The sequence below is a fragment of the Colias croceus genome, chromosome 5 (assembly GCF_905220415.1).
Source record: "Colias croceus chromosome 5, ilColCroc2.1".
Lineage (NCBI taxonomy): Eukaryota > Metazoa > Arthropoda > Insecta > Lepidoptera > Pieridae > Colias > Colias croceus.
This window is the reverse complement of record NC_059541.1, coordinates 5,267,381-5,285,188: the sequence shown is the minus strand read 5'-3', so window position 1 is coordinate 5,285,188 and position 17,808 is coordinate 5,267,381. Positions and strand designations below refer to the sequence as shown.

Here is a 17,808-nt window from a genome sequence, read left to right as displayed (position 1 = left end):
CTAGAGAGCCAATAGGATCCGGTAATGTGTTTATAAGACCACAGAATAAGACTGACAAAAGCTGCCCGGAAAACAATTTCTTTTTATGGAATATAAATAATATATTTTATTGCAAAAAGCAGTTATAACTTTTCGACTAAAATGCGAACAGCCGAAGTCGTTTCATGAAGTTCCTTTCCAGGAACTGTAGTTTCCCGCGGAGTAGGTATTCAATTGTTTACGCTTCGAGATTAATGTTGATATTAAGCAGTTCTCGCTCAATCTCATACATTTTTGAAACTATTTATAACTATTATAAATAAAATTTAATGCGAATTTACTATTTCTACTTTTATTATCAACTGCATAGATTTTTAATTGACTTTCACCAGGCGGGGGTTAAGAACTAAAGTGTGGTTATATAATACGTTATTGATATCATAAAGTCAGCATAAAAGTTCTTTAATAATCTTGTTACTCATCTAATATAATAACAGTATCTACTTACTTATAATTATAATCCATATAAATTTTATGGGAAGCCGCGGGAGGGCGCGTGTTTTATAAATATTATTACGGCCATTACGGCTGAAACGGAATGTATTGACTATTCGAAGATTCCTTACAGATGCTGATTGAACAAATTAGTAGCTAATAGAGTTCAATAAACTGAAGTAGTAAATGAGTAGCAATTACAATGAGATAAACAAAATGTGAGTGCCACTTGTTTAATTGGCGATTAATTGGGACATGAAGTGTGGAGTGTTAATAAATAAATGTTAAGAATATTTTAAATAAATGGATCATAATATACCGTATAAATCGAATGTAAAGATACTTTAATTTAAGTATTTAAAATATTTTCTTTATTAAATGTATTATTTAATTATTTTAAACGTATAAAAAAGTATTTTCAGCTATATTAATCTACAGTTTACAAATATGAAATAAGTAGATCCGATAAGGAATAAGCTAAGTGTCCACACGTGTGGCGGGTGGGCAGGACGACTGCACTAGCAGAATGTTTCTGTTCTCGGAATCGGTTTAATTCGGTACATGACGTCAGTTCCCTGTCGTCCGACCACTGCTGTTTCCTCAGTCTTCCGTATCTAATGATTATTATTGACTATTTAAGTCTTCCTGTAATTAGACGCCGGCCGGTTATAAGCTAATTATTGTTACTTAATAATAATTATAATGTGCTATGTCTATCACATTTTGATAAAAACTCCAAGTCGAATTTAAAAAAATTATAGAATTGACAGATTGTTTGTATTTTGCTAAAGATGAATGTTGCTCTTTCACGTAAAGTACCTACCTAAAAACCACTGATCATATTAATTAAAATTTTGTCTATAAATTGTTAAATATGCGGTAATACTTATACATTTTTCACATGTATAAGGATTACCGCAGTTATACCTATCTAGCTGCTAATGCAGATATTATGTTTTGAAATAGTTAATAATTCAATATGATTAATAGGTACCTATGCATACCTAATTTTTTTTTATAAATGCATAATCTCTACATTTTTATTGCTTCGTTTTACTATAAGAATAGCTTAACCATGTCTTAAACATTGCCTAATGTAGAAAATACTATAATCCGCGGTAAATCAATAATGCTCCATTGCTAAGATAAATATCGCCCGCAGTGCCATAATAAGCAACAAGGAACTAAACACAGGGCGATAATAAATAGCTGCTTCACGACACGACAGATGTAGGAACAATCGCACCGCGGGACGTCCGAGGTTATGACGCCTCATTGACTCTACAATCGATGTACATTCACTAACAACCCATTATTTTAGCCTTTAAAAGTAAACAAAGATACTTCATTCAATGCATAGATTTTTGACATTTCATTGATCAATACTTTTATGGAATTTTTAATGCTTAATGTTTCTATGATAATGACAATATCAAATACCTGTTGAGTTAACCCAGTAAATTCACACTTACCTATATCTACTGATGTTTGCGGAATGTATATTGGTATCTTAGAAATGTGTATGCATTTAAATACTTTTTTCTGAAATGCTTTTTATCCCTAATGCACTAATATAGCTGTAAAATATTGGTATAAAAACGCTAAAAGGCTTGTCGAGCTCTGATTGGAAACACATGTCGCCACCGAACTATGGAATAAATTAAAAAACAATCACCAGATCATTTGAGTAAACAGAAAAAAGGTTAGGCGTCGCTGCAAACGAGACATTTGCTGCCGTAAACAGACGTGGTTAAGTTTCAAAGCGAATCAGGTTGGAACGGAGTTTTCGGTAAGTCATATTATTGTAGAGCTACGTATACGTAAATGTTTTTGTTCCAAGGGCTTCGAGAATCTCAGCGTGGGAAAGTTCGGTAAGGTCAGGTGGCAGCACATGTGTTCCTTAAATGTTTGGAGGTTTAAAAATAATATTTAACAAAATACGAATGTAGGTGCTGAGCAGACATGAACATTTTATCTTCGCAGGGAGATAGGGCGCCTCACTCTCGCCTGGTGGTCCGTTAACAATAACAAAGCATTATTTTGTCTTAGTTATGATGAGCATGGTTTATTTTATATTTGAGCGTCTTTAAATGTGCGGTTGCGTCCTAATCAAATTACCTGCAATGTGCACACGCTTAATCGGCAATTCTGTGGTATTAACGCAATAATATCTACACGTAGGTAAGTAGGTACTTAACATCTGTATCGATGTTATAAATAAGCACATAAAGACTGTTCTTTATAGTTATTATATACAAAACCAAGATCCGTGTATGTATGATGTAGCCTGTAGGCCGTAGCCCGTAGGTATATTCGTAGAATACTATTAGGTATGTATTAAATAATGAAAGGTAATTTCGACTTCTAGGAATAATGCATAGATGCGGCATAGACGCTGTTCATTCTTGTCGAGTGATATATTAAGAAGAATGTCTTTTACACAAAAAGTTAATCTTCGCGTCCAGACAACGCCCAGTATTGGCTCCCGTTGGATACTCGAGCCCGTGGGATTGAACTTATAATGGACTGGAATTTGCAACGTGGGTGTTCGTTTTGCACGCATAATGCACAATTTTTTATATCCGCATACTCTTCATGCTTTTTAAACTCATTGATGCGTTATAATATTGGTTTTGTGAATGAAAGCTTAATGTAAACACGGTCAGTGCAGTGTAAACTGTAAGCTTACTTCTACAAGATGCAACGCGTGTACACTCTTTCATTCACCGCTGAAATGTTGGCGACATTTTTAATACGAAAATAATACAGGGCTGAATGGAAGAAGCTTTTTATATTTTGAAGAATGTGGATATATTTATATTTAATGTAACCGTTACGTACCTATAGTTATACACTAATAGCATTTAAGCAATTTTTACAACGGTTTAAAATTTAAATGTTATGGTTAATAAAATTTAATAGTGTCACTGCGGAAGACAAAATACCACGCGGCAGTGAGAGTGTTAGTCAGAATCTGACAACAATGATTAATACTTCCTATTGACATGTACTTGACGCCTACATAACATAAGCTTTAAATATAAAAGTTTATGCATAAAACTTGCATAAAACGACACATCACACAACTCAAATTTCCCAACAATTAAAAAAATATAGTGAGTTAGACTACATTTTTAATTAAATATTTAAGATATGTGCAATGCATGTACATACATAGGTAAAGTAGAGGGTAAAAAATTGATGTTCAGATTCTATTTTGAAAAAAAAAAATTTAGTAGGTAATCAATATTACTTTTAAAATTAATGCCATTCCATTTTTAAATCATCGGATATTATTTTTATTCTAATTTCAATAACAACTTTGATTTCCAAACAATTTTTACGCATACAAAATTACTATTGATAAATTGAATTTATCACCATAAAATACGGAAGCAATCGTCATTTTAAATTAAAGTTTAGGTCAAGAACAACAGCTTCATTCATATCTTATATTACCTCAACTACGGTTGACGGAAACCCTTTTAAAGTTTTTATTAATTACCTAATTTAAATAGGAAACTCTCCAAGGTCCATCTCTATTAAGCGCACGCTTATAATCGTCTAATAAATTACCGTTAACTAAGGTAAACTGGATATAAAGGGTATGAGACCTTCGTAGTAACCTTAAAGAATATAATCTATTCCTGAAATACACAATAACAGTTATAATCTTCCATAATCTGCGAAACAATGGTTCCAAAAACTTGTCGTAATACTTGTAGGTGATAATAACTGTAACGATATGGTTTTACAAAGCAGGACAGTAGTTGTCGGAATCGATATTCATTAAAGTGTTACATAAATGCGATAATAGTTACACAAGTTGAGAGCTGCGAGTTACGTGGAGAAAGCAAGGTGGCCTTGGCAGTGAAGCGAGCGGTTACGCGAGCTACGTCGCGCAACGGCCGCGCCCCGCCTCTATCCAGTAACAAGATTTTTTTTTTAAAGATACAATTAGATCCTGTTTTTGGCGCGTAACTGCAGCTACCTATTCTATGGAGTTGGTGATACGTCAGTTCTATATACAAATTTATAGTTGGAAAAATTTTTGATCAACGCACGATATCGTGATATGTATTTTATTTTGTCATTTTTAGGGTTTTGCTAACTCGGTATTATCCAACCATTTTAACCTGTAGTGTTAAATGAGCAAAATGACTTGTCAATTTATCGTTTTGCTTATAACTACGTTATTATAGCTTAATAAATCATTTAAATATACAAAATTCCAAAAGTAAATTTGAACGCAAATGAAAACCGAATCGTATAACAAACAAGCAATTTCGCGTAGCGACCAATACCTGAACAAATAAAGGCATATAATAATTATTTAGTTAGAATATTCACCTAGCAGAATAGCTATTACGTAATATACTTTGAAATTATTTTAATAAATAATAGACTATTACGCCTTACATCGTGATATCATCATCATAACTCAATCGGCGCGACCAAAATTTCATTCGCCCATATTAATATCGTTACTGCTAAAAGATGCTGCGATGTGCACTTGTTTTCACGCAAACAATACTTTCATTGTCAATGAACTTGGAAAGCGGGGATGTTCATTGTCATTAGATAGCTGAGAATGCACTCTCGCTCCGTTACGTGCAAAAGCATACACGCAAATGATGCAATTATCTCGTGTTATGTGGATTCTTATAACAAAATTATGTTAACGAATTCATTTTGTGTAGGTATATGGATTAAGTGATTCTTGGAAATCCATGCACGTGGTTTTATAATTATCCATCTTATGTCTAAATAATGCTCTAGATTGAACACTAATAATTTCGCAGAGCGCCGTTTAAGCCAGTATTTATTTAAATTTAAGAGCTATTTTTACATTAAAATATTCAATATATGTAGAATAGAAGCATAATTAAATACGAATTACAATAATAGCTCAAAAAATTTATTTCAAAACGCAGGAAAGAAACATGTTTTCAAATATTTTTTATTCTAAGGAAAATCTAGGTACTAATAGATTGTGAATAATCATCAACTTAGTTTAGTTTGATAGACCTTCACATAGTGTTTTGAAACTACTTATTACGTATTTTGATAAAATATAACGTACGCTCAAAATTCTCAAAAATGTGTTCAACGTAACGGGGAACATTTTTTGCAGCAAGCCTCATAATGCAGGCACTCAGCTTTAAAAATACACTTGTTCTTAGTTTTTTGCAAGATAGTGTGGATTAATTACCCTTTAATAAGGCTTCAGGTGACATGCTACTCCTTTGAACTGTGGGAAATCGTGGGTGTAGTACCCTTGGCTCTCTCGCTTGACGCTCCAATGACCACGAAAACTGCTTTGTGACGAGATTTCTAAAAAAACATAGAGTAGCTTTTATATCCACAATAAAAGTCATTATTATGGTGATTGTCATATTGTTATGATGTTAATATTTTGTAGTAGGTATGTCATTTTGGGCTAAAGTTACTCAATGGGTACAGGATTTTTAAAAAGTATTCTGAATAATTAAGTTATTAATTATTATTGTGTAATGTTAAAATTCTTAATGCATTATCCTAGAGTTATCTGTACTATATTATAAGTAAGTCCTTAATTAGCATAATATAGGTATTAGTTCTCCTTCAGAAATACAGTAACAGAATTTGCCTTGCCTTTGCATCATTATGATTTATGATTATGTTGCAGTTAGCTTCTAATTTTGTAAAAAAGTTACACAGTAAAACATCTCCACTCAGTCAACAGTTTTCCCTGTTCTCAAATCAGTGTTCACAATAAGAAAGGCTCAGGAAGCTCGCTCCATTGGCGTCGTCGTTACGCCAGCCCTTGAATGTAATCCGGACGCCATCTGACGACTTTAAGTGAACCTACTATTGTTTACATGTTTAAATTAACTAATAAACGTTTGTTTAACCTTAATACATGAATAGAAACTATTAAACAAAATTTAAAAGCAGCACTGTTGATATTTTTAACAATCCTTTATTTTATTATGTAGAGTTTAAAAAAAGCTCTATGTACACTTTATTAAAGTTTTACAAACTATAAATTAATCTGAAATATTTTCTCATATTTTTATCTTCCGTGTCAAATTTCGTCATGTTTTCGTGAAAAAAAAAAATATTTCCAGGTTTATTTTGAGTTCGATCACTGATGGGAGTTTCAAACGATTTAAAAGTGTATTTTTACCTTAAACTCTATAAGTAGAGTCATAAACTATTTACTTTTATTTACATTACTTAAATTAAATACAAAAAAGTTTTAATTATTTCCACCTTTAGCGCTACAATTTATACCTACAGCCTGCTTCCGCTCAGTTAAGTCATTTAAAAGTCAAGTCTATAAAAATAAAGCGATGTGGGTCAAATTACAGCGAATGTACAACTTCCAGTTATTACGTCAAATCTAAATACTTTTCAAGCGATTTCCGTACAACTTACAAGTCGAAATTAACTCCGCTCAGAGGCAATTAATCATGGACCTTGACAATCTCTTATCGTACAGGGAAATACGTTGAAAATTACTTAATCCGCTCACATCCGCACAACCCATCGATTAGGTTATTATTTTATTAAAAGTAATGGCTCATCTATACAAACAATACAGACAATGCACTAATATTGTAATACTATGTACAATGTCTTGAAAAATTCGTAGACGATAAAGGCACGGTATTCAAAATAGAAGCATGCAAATGAAGATGGTAGGTAGATATAGTTTGGTTACATATGTATTTACCAAGAGGTAAATGAACTATGTGAGATCCTGTAGATATAAATGTTATTCCAATTTTATTTAATTTTATTCCCAAACATCATTTAATTTAATTATTTTGATTTAACTATATTAAATTTTTTCAATTTTCAATAATTCATCTTCGCGTAATGCGTTTATAAGATTTTAACTATCTCATTTAATTTTGATAATGATAAATTGAGTTCAATATTTATTGAGCAATTATTATTATTTATTTAATTCCTACTTTGACATTGTAACAAAATTGCAGCCGGGAAACTAGCCATAATTATTTTTAATTGTAGTATGTATTTAAAAACATTTAAAGCTGCGTCATAACGAAATTATCCAGTACCTAGTTATCTAATAACTTATTATTATCAAATCTTAATACTAACGACATTATGATAACATTCAAAATATTAATCCAAAGAAATTGCTAATCTAATCAATTTACCTACAGGTAGGTACAATCTTCAATTCTTAAAAAAATATTTTGACTTTTACGTTTTTGTGTGATTTTCCGCATCAGTAGTGGACACTACCACGTTATTTGTATATTTCCATCGGGGAACTTTAATGGCAGTTGGCACAAGTACTGAGAAGCAGAGGAAGTGAGCGGACGCAACCTTGACATTTCCCGCCAACAATCGTAGACGCAGCCGTTACTAGGAAGTGGCAGTGAACAGATCATTGACCAAATTACTAGTTTAAATCCAAAACCTAAACATAAGACCTAAATTAGGATGTTGAAAAAAGAGTCCTAACTATGAACCAAAAGGTACCTACATTAAGTTAGTACATACTTATATTTTACCGATTGTACATAATGTTAATTTCTATCATTACTAATTTTATTTTCTTAATTTGGCACATGCAACCAGTACTTTTCGCCCAATAAATAAGCGTAGACGTGAGTCAGAACATTGAATCGTAAATTATTGTTGGCGGTGGCAGATGGAAGTGTAATTCCATACTTCCAATGATGTCTCAATAACAAAATAAAAAGTCAATCTACATCTGAGCTCGAGTGTATTAATGCGAAGCACAATGTGCCCGCAGACCGCAACCACTTGAATCGGAGTACGTTCACGTTGTATTGAAAAAACCCTTTATGTAAATTTAAAAACACATTTTACTTTCGGATATGGCCACTGAGGAAGATAAGGAAGACAAAATAATTTTTAGATTTTATTATTCATGCTCTTATTCTTTATTAAACTCAAAAATATTTATTTTGCTTTACGTAATAATTAGGCCCTCATAAAAAAATCTTAAGTATAAAATAAAATAATATTGATTTAAATGGATATGGAGTTATGGATCCTTTATGGTCTTAGTGATATATCCGGTAGTCTATAATATATGGTAGGTAGCAGACTAATGCGGTTAATATTGTTTCTCATATTTTGCAATATCTATTAGGATTATTATATCCATACTAATATTATAAATGCGAAAGTAACTCTGTCTGTCTGTCTGTTACTCAATCACGCCTAAACTACTGAACCAATTTGCATGAAATTTGGTATGGAGATATTTTGATACACGAGAAAGGCTACCTTTTATTGCGAAATATGTACCACGGGCGAAGCCGGGGCGGACCACTAGTACATATATAAAGTACATATAAAATAATAATAATATTTGCTTAATTTGTAGAGTAAAAAGTAATTTAAGGAAATATGAATGATACAGGAATTCAATTTATGTTGCGTTATAATCAAGTTTACGTGGTCATTACTTCTAGCGCCATCTACTATAATTATGAAGATAAACTTTGATTTTCCTACTCCTCAGCAGATGGCAATATTTCAAAAAACAAATGCAACATTAATCTTAACAATAATAATTTATTTGTATTGTCATCATTTTTGTGTTCATGTTATGGGAATATTATATTACTAAATGTTACCTTTCATAAGACCCCCTTATAACGTACAATATAATATCTTAAATTAATACATATTATAATATGTGAGTTTCGCATGTATAAACGCACTAGGTATATACGTTTCGTCACATAGTTAATGTAATTTTTATTTCCTATACTTAATTAAAAATTAAAAATTATATATACTATACGTAACGAAATAAGCTAAAAGCAAAACATACTCTAGAATTTATGTAACTATTTCAAACCACTTAAACTAAATGTCTTTTTCATAAGGGCTATCTTTATCAATCATTAATCCACCATCGAAGTGTATACTCAATAAAACATATTACTTATAGCTACTGCATACCTACACGTTCATACTGAAGTTAAGGCCGGAAGCAATTATGTTAGCGTTCTCAGTACCTACTAATTCCCATACAGTGATTTTCACATGGTCTACGTGACATATAGAATAAGTAACGTCACCGTGCGCTACGGTCATAAATTTTCTTAGGTGTTCTGTTGCTTTGACCGTCAAATATCATCATTTGTATTCATGAACCGTTCTTAACAACAAGTCCGCATAGTAAAACGCTACTTACATTTGCTTTTGTGTCATTTGAACAATTTCATTTTAATGTTTTCGATTGTCTAGCTGTAGCGGTTGATGGAGTTTTAATTTTAATTTTTGTAGAGCCACGAATAAAAGTTGTTTTTAAAACATAACAGATTAATCAATTGTATCAACTAAATGACTATAGTATTTGTTTTGACTTGGATCTTTATGGTTTGGTAAATTTTGCTACGAAAATGTGGCTACCTCATCATCATCATCATCATCAGCCCATATTATACGTTCCAACTGCTGGGACACGGGCCTCCTATGAGGTTACAGGCCATAATCCACCGCGCTGGCCAAGTGCGTGTTGGCGGATGACACATGTCGTCGAACTTTTTTATTCTTCGACATGTCGGTTTCCTCACGATGTTTTCCTTCACCGTTCGAGCAGTGGTGATGTTACAACATGCGCAGATAAATTGAAAAATCAATTTATTTCCTGCGCGCTCACCTGGTCTCGAACCTCGGACTTATCGATTCGAAGTCCGAGGTCTCACCACTGAGCCACCACACACACACACACACGAAAATGTGGCTACCTACATAATATTAATTGTAAACTAAACCGGCGAACAAGCAAGAAAAATAGGCAGGTAATGCAAAATTGCAAAACTGATTGTAGGTAATCTAGGTAGTTACGTTATTGATAGACAGAAATTTTTAGTTGATTCGATCCGTTTGGTACCTAATACTTAATATATTTAGTTTACTTTACAAGACGTGTTAACATCTTTTACCAATAGGAACTTCAATGAAAATAATGTCATGTAAACTTGAGATAAAATTAATTGCAGCAACTTTAAAAGATATGCATTTTAAATTTAAGAGTCATATTTCCTTATTTTTATTATTGTCTTTATTTATATAAATAATTTAAGAACGTTGAACAAGGAAGAAAATATGAAATATCTACCTACAAGAGCTTTCATGCGTTTTCATCGCGATAAAAATAATTGAATACATAGCTAGTTTGAATAACATCAACGAACAGGATTCTGAATACATTTCTTGTGACGTGTGAGGGTCTCTAGTCTCCTGCATAGTTATTATTCACATTTGGCATAGTATCGGCCGGTGTCATCGCCCCTGCGTAGGGCTCACGTACTTACACATACACAGCTACGGGGAAACCCAACAACTATTATTTTTTTAATTTTCTACTTAATTATAAGATTTATGGAATAAGATATCCATAAATAGGTATGTTAGTAGTAATATAAAATTTTGCTTCTTGGTGGCTAGAAATATCTTTTGTCCAGCACCTACTTATCACAAATTGACTTTGATTGAGATTTATTTGAATTGTGTAAAGCTTAACCGGTAACCCTGTTTATGCAATTTTAATAAGAAAAAATGGGAAGGAGAAGGGAGAACGGTTTTATTTAATTTTCTTGGCAATATAAAGCATATTCTTTCATAAAGAATAGCATAATAGTTTCTGGTTACAAATGTATAATATCCCCCATCTATAAGCGGGTAAGAAAAAGTATTTAGGTAAACATAATATTTCTAGACATAGAGTTGACACAACAAGAATTTAGGTTTTTATAGAGACGTTAAGATACATTCTCTACATTCCTTTTAGTGATGCGAAGAGTTCCGGGTTATATGTTTTTGTAACTGATTACGGTTGCCAAGCTCACGTCAAATTATACAATTAAATGACCATAGAAGCCGGGAACTCGGCCAGCAGGAAGCGACTCTGTCTGCCGCATACTGATACCAAGCCCTGTGCCTACTGTTTGCTGTTATCGCATCAGATATCATCTTTGTATACCCTCACCCCCCTACCCCTTTAATTTAACGGCCACCGTAACTAGCATTATATCACAAACTTTTGGAAATTCATGTCAAATAATACTTTGTTTACTTGTAAGTTTAATGTCACACTGTCTCACGTTACACAGTAGAGTCGCAATGCAGTCCATGCCCTATTTGGAATGTGCTTTATCGTATTCATACTATAATCCTCATTAATATTTAAAACCATTGTAATAGCAATCAAACAATTTTGGCGGTCGATTTCATTGTAATCATAAAAAATTCACAAAGGTGAGTGCCCCTCATTATTATGTCGATCGTAGAAAAATGACAATGGTAAAACATACACTAGTTGGTGTCGAAAATAGTTTCGCACCATTCCAGCTAGTTAGGAGTCCGTAGCCATACACGAATACAAAGGCGACTTGACAAGGCTCAATGCTTATGCAAGACGACGCTCGCGGTCACCGACTCTATCTACCGAGTAACCCTTCCCTCCTACCACGTGGTAACTGGCATACGAGCGCGCGTCCGCGGCTTGGTACCGCGAAAATGGGCATTTCCACGAACCAGCCGGAACTGGGAACGGTGACAAAAATACATTATGCTCGTGACAACTGTCTATTTGTGTTTGCTTCTCAGAATATAATATGTAGTCGTTGGTCTTTTGATATAGGTATAATGTACTCTGATTTTGAGACAAGTTCAAAATGAGCGCTGTTCATAGCCGTTATAATATAAATGAGTAGCTTCTACCAAGTGGGCATTAAAAATAAACTCTTTTGATCTTTTATATTGTTTTTTGTTTACAACTCAAATAATATCTCGAGTGCAAGACGATCGGCAGGCAGGTAGGTATTAAAAATGTTATGAATAATCTGTCAAACTGTCAAGCAAAACAGATTTATAACGAAGCGGAAGAGATCTTATTACCCAATATGGGAACAGGATTTCGCGTTTATCTCTGTGTTACTAGTGTTGTTGAGTAACTGGGAGGCGTTAGCAACACTTGATGTAACCACTAATGCCGCAACCTTTCCGCTGACGCAACGTTCAGCTGGTCCTACGGAGGTATTAAATAGTGTCAGTCTTACCGATGCGGAAATAATTAGACTATTACGTAATCGCTTTGAACAGGTTTCGTAAATCCGTACACTTTGAATACTTATACATTATACGAGATTACCAATTTCTTCCAGGTTTATTATATAGTTAATTATATGCATTGCATACAATGCATTCTTGTGCTGTCGTAAGTCGTTTAACGATTATTATGGATGTTTATCATAAAAAATATACTATAAAACATAAATAGACTTTAAAACACAAAGAGCTGGTTCCCATATAAAATAAACACTTCTAGAGCTCCTCAGTTGTTTAGTAAAAGCTACACTCACCCATTTAAAATGCAGGCAGCACACGATGCCTCCACAATTCTCGATACGAAGTAATGGTCATTATTTAAAAACAGTACGCACACGTTGACATAATCGCGCTTCCATATTGGGCGAAAATACTTTGTTCGTTGTATGTTCCCGAACAATAGTTAACAGTAAGGCTGTTTCTTATTCCGCTCGGATACGGACACAGAGGGACCGGTTGAAGTCTGTAAATTCCGTACATTGTAATTCAGATTGGATGTCGAAATGCACGAGTCGGCATGCGGCTATGCGGATGCCTCGACTAAGGGTTTAACGCACTTTGATGTGTTAACCACAAATAAATATTACTTTAAAGATATTTTACTTAGAGTACATAAATAATAAAGTGTATTTAAATAATTTTCTCTAACGTACCATAGGGGACAATACCAATAGGAACTCATGATCATCGTAATTCGTAAGTATAAGAAAGTTTAAAACAATTTAGTTACCCGATAAATAGTGGAAGTATCTAATATTGGAATTTGAAATAATGTTACATAATATTAACTCAGTTCAAACATACCCAAAAATTTAAAATATATATATTAGAAAGAAAATTGTATAAATACAATTCACGCATGTATAAAGCTCTATAAATCAAATTTATTCTAGGAAGCCGAGTCGTTACCATCTTCCGCATCTCCACCCACTTTATTAATCAGTAAATGTCTCGCTGCCAATAAAACTGAGGCATTTATAGACCTGGTATATAAAACACATAAATCTTTAGCAAAAGAATGGTCTGATCTCGTGAACCTAAACTAACATCACAGAAACTGATTTCAAAGGCGCGTCGTTTTTCATTCGATTAACGTTCAGGTGTTTAAAAAGGCGCCTGTCATTTTTATAGTGTTTATTTAATCCTCTTTGTAAAAAACAAACTACATACTATCAAAAATCACCAAACGTATAAATAGTTTAATTTTTTTTTATAATACTTGATTTCGATTGGAGTATTAACAAAGATTTCTAAGATGATCGAAAGAAAAGTAATAGGAGTACCCACTACCTAAGCTATGGAAGTATTAAAAAATGACATCGGCGTTATGTTGTGATTTTGTTGGGACTGAAAACTTCAACATATGTTTATTGTTTACCGACAAGGATCACGTTGATCATTTTGTTCGTGCTCTACAATGATTCGCACTTTTGTACAAGTGCAAAGTCTTTAGTTTTCCTATCAAACAATCACAACAGAACCTGATTCCCTTTATTACTTTTACAAACGGCTGCCGAACTTAAGCTTTTGTCAAAGATTTGCCGCATCGCCGACAAAGCTAGAAAAAACGGCGTAACGATTGTTATAATCTGACATAACATTTAGTGTGAGAAACCGCTTCTATACACCATTTCTACAAAATCTTTTATATTTTTTATTTTACTTTGTAAATTTAATGCTATCAAAAGTCTTCTATACATACTTTTGTCATTTTGAAGCTAAGTTTTTCTCATACTTATTGAGTGAAATTTTGCATTTGGATATTGTTTATTGTATATAGGTAGCTATTCCTAATACTAACCAATAATAAAACAGTCACAATCACATCACATACAAAATTTACTACTAGGTAATAACTCTAGGTACTTTTGAACTAATGTAAGTGATAGCTAACTAAAGGCCGCTGCATACGTGACGGGAAAATACCTCGGACGGGACGTGAGCGGGACGGGCACGTGATTGCCACGTTCAAAACGGGAACGTGGTGCTAACGCATACGTACCGTGGCATTGATTCGGATCTAACGTGCTAGTGTTGTGAACAACGAAAGATGGATTTTTCAATTCAAGAATTGGCTTTAATTATTATTTATTTTTTTATTAATTATTTATTTATTAATTTAAACTAAACAATACTGTTTTTGATTTATAAGCTTAAGATGTTTCATTTTTATATTTTTGGTAATAATGCCGCCATAAAACAAAAATATTATGCACTAAAATTATTTTGGCATTTTAAACATAAAATACGTAATTCAGAACACGATGAAGTGTCACAGGAATCATCATAGGTGAAAAGGACTAAGTATAGTTAGGAATACCACAATATATTCATTAAATAACACTAACCGTTTTCACTGTATGACAATTTCACAACAATTTTACGCCATAAATAATTTTTATACTTTGTGTCTAAATATTGTGGGTTCGCTATACTATACAACGCTGGATATGAGCGAACACATTCGATCAGTTTTTCGTCATCGATTTTCGATACTTGGAAGGCGTCACTATTAATCTCTCCGGCACGAACGGAGCGACTGTGCATACGTAGCGAAATCACGGACGGGACGGGGCACGTGCGGGACGGGACGTGCTAAACATCGTCGGCGACGATATTTTTCCCGTCCACGTTCCCGTCCCGTCGATGTTCCCGTGACATATGCGTATTTGGATACATTTTGTATGCAACGATGTTTCCAAAACTTCCCGTCACGTCCCGTCCGGGTAAAATCCCGTCACGTATGCAGCGGCCTTAAATGATAAAAGTTAACTTTTACGAAACTGATTGTTTGTGTTATGATAATCCATGTAAACCTAAGATGAAAACATTTTGTCGTTTATGTAGGTACAGGTAGGGTGACTAAATTATTAGGTACCACATTATTTGATTAGTTTAAAATAGGAATAGTTTTCCTCAATTATCTAAAAAATATTATATTCTTAATATGAATTGATTGAAGAAGTAAACCTACCTTCTAATATGTAATAGAAATTCGAAAATGTGGACGAGTGGGTACATGATTGGATAGCAGAAAGAACTAATTGCTACGTTCGTTTTTCAATCGTGCCAATACCTACATACCTACTTCGTTTAAAGGCCGCTGCATACGTGACGGGAAAATACCTCGGACGGGACGTGAGCGGGACGGGCACGTGATTGCCACGTTCAAAACGGGAACGTGGTGCTAACGCATACGTACCGTGGCATTGATTCGGATCTAACGTGCTAGTGTTGTGAACAACGAAAGATGGATTTTTCAATTCAAGAATTGGCTTTAATTATTATTTATTTTTTTATTAATTATTTATTTATTAATTTAAACTAAACAATACTGTTTTTGATTTATAAGCTTAAGATGTTTCATTTTTATATTTTTGGTAATAATGCCGCCATAAAACAAAAATATTATGCACTAAAATTATTTTGGCATTTTAAACATAAAATACGTAATTCAGAACACGATGAAGTGTCACAGGAATCATCATAGGTGAAAAGGACTAAGTATAGTTAGGAATACCACAATATATTCATTAAATAACACTAACCGTTTTCACTGTATGACAATTTCACAACAATTTTACGCCATAAATAATTTTTATACTTTGTGTCTAAATATTGTGGGTTCGCTATACTATACAACGCTGGATATGAGCGAACACATTCGATCAGTTTTTCGTCATCGATTTTCGATACTTGGAAGGCGTCACTATTAATCTCTCCGGCACGAACGGAGCGACTGTGCATACGTAGCGAAATCACGGACGGGACGGGGCACGTGCGGGACGGGACGTGCTAAACATCGTCGGCGACGATATTTTTCCCGTCCACGTTCCCGTCCCGTCGATGTTCCCGTGACATATGCGTATTTGGATACATTTTGTATGCAACGATGTTTCCAAAACTTCCCGTCACGTCCCGTCCGGGTAAAATCCCGTCACGTATGCAGCGGCCTTAAAATTCGTTATACATCCTTCAGTCCCCGGAATCACAGACACAATAGAAATTCTATTGTGTCGTGGTCTCATTGGGCCGCTCGGTGGTCAAGGGGAGATAATACCGATAACCGACAGTCTCTGCAGTGCAGAAGCCGTTGGAATTACTTTGAGTTGAATTTAAAATACCTACTTGTTTTTTTTTCTACTGACTAACTACCTACCTATAAGCTATACTTCTCGATACATCAACGTTTATCGTACTGTCGGTACTACACAGTAAACAGGTGACATATTACACAAACCAGGTAAGTTTAATATCACTGAAAGGTAATATTTTTACAAAGTAGACCTTGGCACAGAATAATAACTAGTACCTAGCTTAGTAGTAGTAGTACTCAATGACCTAGCTAGACCTTGGTGACAAGTGTAGGTAGGTATAAAAAGACAAATACAAACTTACATAGTTACGATGAATTTCTGTCTCTTCTTTCTTTATTTTGTGCTTCTTTCTTTAGTTTTCCGTTTCTTTACTTCCAATCAAAACACTATTTTTCAGAAAACTTGCTTAACTACGTTTAACACTTTTTGATAGGAGAAAATCTTATGGGTTTGCGTCAACGGCAATAGGCACGCTAAAAATTAAAATGATTAAAATTCAAATTTTAAATTTCGAAGTTATGAGTTTTCACATAACTACCTATTTCTTTTTTTTTAAGATATACCTACACAGCTGGGTAAAGTTTTGACTTCTATCGTGAATTTGTTTTTAAATTGTTAATTAAAAAATAGAAGTCAGTAATCAATAATCAATCAAAAATAAAAATAGAAGTCAGTCGACGGTCATCAATAATCAGTATATACAATTAATACAATTTATTAAAATTAAATACTTACTGCTATTAATTGCTTTTAGTTTTTCATAATTAAAACGTATTTTAATTAATTAAACAGGTGGACACTTGGCCAAAAAACCGTTTATAAAGTTTCTATTTAAATTTTAAAAGATTGCCAAGGTAAATAAAATCAAGAATATAATATCAGTAAGTAAGAGTTTTTATATTAAAAATTACTAATCGTGTATCTTTTATTCTCTTTGAAAAGAGATTATAATATTATATTATAATTTGTATGTAAAGTTCTTTTAAAATTTTAATGATTACAGGCCAAAATATACTCTTCTTCCTTATCATACTGGCAACTCCTTATCTCTATTAAAAGAAAACTAGGTATCAGCAATGAATAAGGAATCACATGGAAGTGACATACCTACAAAAAAAGT

General features: G+C 33.4%; 1 long non-coding RNA gene across 1 annotated transcript; it reads right to left on the bottom strand.

The window, feature by feature from the left end:
• Nucleotides 1-5,450: 5,450 nt before the first annotated feature.
• LOC123692044 lies at nt 5,451-17,519 on the bottom strand. Its single transcript, XR_006751472.1, has 4 exons — nt 17,424-17,519; nt 16,990-17,161; nt 12,846-13,054; nt 5,451-5,808 (listed from the first exon to the last, which is right to left on the bottom strand). It is a non-coding gene; the product is annotated as an uncharacterized LOC123692044 (long non-coding RNA).
• Between the last annotated feature and the right edge of the window lie 289 nt (nt 17,520-17,808).